Here is a 3020-nt window from a genome sequence, read left to right on the forward strand (position 1 = left end):
TTCACCCCCCTCAGGGCAGCTCTGGATGATCGTTTAGGTGAGTGATAAAGAGGGAGGTTGCTACTTGAGCAACAAAACAAGTATATAGATTGTGATGATCATGATGAAGGGCTACGACCATGTTTTACTCGTGGGGCATTTTTTTTCTAAGAGAATTCTCGGAGTCCTCATGCTTAGAATTGGCATCCAAGGAAAACAAACTTCTCCAGACACATACAAAAAAAAAGGGGGTTCATCTGGATCATATATTAACTCTGATAATGAAAGTTTTTACTGTGTTGACGCCGGTGGCTTTAGCAACTAATATTTTTATTATGCGTAAATAGCACCGGTAGATAGCTTAAAATATCTTCAGGGATAGATCATGTAGGTCCCCAAATAAAATATATAGTTCTTGAGGCTAGGACTCAATACATGTTGTTGACCAACTCAGGGTAAGGGAATCGATCTACGAGGTGCATTGAACCATCAGCATACGAGACAAGGAATATTCAAGAAGGATGGCAGGTGTGGTGGAAGGCTGCGTGCCCTCGTGTGGTCCCTTCCACATTGGTTCTGGACTCGGCCACATGACTTGCTTTGGCCAATAGGACAGCGGCAAATGTGATAGCAAAGCCTGATCAGCACGTGCACGTTGGGGCTTGTCCTCTTAAGATGCCGCCTTTTCACACCCATCTGTCATGCTGTAAAAAGCCTTGGGCGAAAGCAACGAATGATGAGCATCCCATTGGAGAAACACCCCCGGGGAAAAGAGGCCATCCAGAAATTTCCAGCCTCAGCTCCCAAGTGAGTGCGGTCCCATGAGTAACCTCAGCTACCGTACTTGGTGCTGGAGAATGGTGAACTGACCCATGGCAACTGCAGGCTCCCAAGAAACCGCAGGAGGTGGTTGTTACAAAGTAATGTGCAACTGAAACCGGGGGCGAGGGGGAATGCAGGCTATTTTAAAAAGCGGTGAATGTGTTTTAAAATGTAAAAAGTAGTTCAATAATCACATGAGATTTCCCTTGGGTCATTTCTGCTTTCGTGATATTTTTACAACAGTCCTTTGTTGGAGTCTGAGAAAAACCAGTGATGTCACGAAATTTTGTTGCCCTTCTATTACAAGCCAGCCTCTGTGTGAACGGAGAGGATGGGGAGGGAAGGGGACACAAGGAAGCCGATAATCCCAGCGCGGCGTGGAAAGTGCCTGAAGGTCAATACCAAGAGCCTGGGGAGGATGGAAAGGAAGGAAGGACAGGCGATCCTGGGGGAAAGATTTTGCTGGCTAGTGACTTCTCTGGAGCCCTGACTTGGGCTAATCTGATTCCAGGTAGCTTAATAACCCTCAGGATAAAAAGTAGAAATAAAAAAAAAAAAAACCAAAAACCCCGCACAACCGGAGACAAGACGAAGCTACAAGCTTTGGTCATTTATTTCAAGATTCCAAACACCACTCCTCACAAGATATGAACGATCCTGCCTGGCTTCCTTGAAGCACATCCTGGACGTGTGGCCAAGAAACTGTTTCCTTCAATCACCGTGACAGAGCGCCTCCTGTGACAATACAATGCGCCCTCCCCACCCGCTCCCCGACACCCTGTGCCGAAAGTCAGGGCGCGGGCTCACGTGTCCCCATCCCTGACTCCGACACGAACACCCTGGGAATTACTGGGAGAGTAGCCTGGCATGTGCGGGAGCCCCCCGAAGAGACACCGTCCCAGAAGAGGGGCCCTAACTAGGTGGAGACATCGGACTCCGAGCGCTACGTCCTAATTCTCATGAAGGGGGATCCTGGCACCCAGCCAGGACACGGAAAAGGCAGGAAAGGAAGAACGAATTCGGAGCTGGCGAAGTGAGTGTTTGCTGGCTTATTGAAACACATAGATACAGAATTCAAACAGGGAGGAGGAATCTGACTACCAGATGGAGATACGGAGCGAGGCAGGATGTCAGCACTGGAGTCATAAAAGGATGCATTTTGACAGCACGGAAGCCACAGGGAGAGCGATGCTCGGTGGCCTGGATGGGTTTCACCTTGTGCTCGGTATTTTCTTTCTTTTTTTTTTTTTTTTTTAATTTTTTTTCTCTAACATGTATTGATTTTTGAGACAGAGAGAGAGACAGAGCATGAACAGGGGAGGGTCAGAGAGAGGGAGACACAGAATCCGAAACAGGCTCCAGGCTCCGAGCGGTCAGCACAGAGCCCGATGCGGGGCTCGAACCCACGGACCGCGAGATCGTGACCTGAGCCGAAGTCAGACGCTTCACCAGCTGAGCCGCCCAGGCGCCCCTTGGTATTTTGTTTCTACCTAAACCCCTTGGAGGCCGAGGTGGAGGCTATTATGTCGGTCCTCTATTAAAGAGAACCCGCGAGCCCTTCAAAGACCTTTTGGGGCCACCAGGAAACAAGGCAAACGGACAGCCAATAGGCAGATGCCCAGACCTTCACCAAACACGGATTTATTGGACGCCCGTGTTGTGACAGGCACTGCTCTGGTGTCTAGGGAGCCAACGAGGAGAATGACTGAGACTCCCTGCTCGGGGCGGGGGGGGGGGGGGGGAGGGAGAACGATTCTAGTCACCATTTAGTTGGTCAAACATGTGGAGGGCCGTGGAGCACCGGGGAGCTCAGAAAGACAGCTTCCAGTGGGGGCAGGGGGCTCACAGGCTCACAGGAGACCCAGCTTGGAGTGCTCTCCATAGCTCGCTCACTCTATGACCATAGGCAGGTCCCTGAATCTCTCTTTTCCCCACCTGTAAATTGGTGATAACACTATGCACCTTACAGGGTCATGGTGAGTCACTGAGGCAACGTCGGTTGCTGGAGGGTGCGGAGGAAGGGCAAGGCTCTGTAGAAGAGACCAACTTTGAGCTTGTGCTGTCGGAAGGGCGAGGCTCTGTAGAGGAGACGGACTTTGAGCTTGTGCTGTTGGCCAAATGGGGACGGGGATAGCCGGGTATATATAGCTCACAGGGAATGTGGTTGCCTGTGGATCAAAAGGTGGAAACTAGAAAGACAGGAAAAGCCAGCGAGAGCA

The sequence above is a fragment of the Puma concolor genome, chromosome B2 (assembly GCF_028749965.1).
Source record: "Puma concolor isolate L17-30 chromosome B2, mPumCon1.1.hap2, whole genome shotgun sequence".
Classification (NCBI taxonomy): Eukaryota; Metazoa; Chordata; class Mammalia; order Carnivora; family Felidae; genus Puma; species Puma concolor.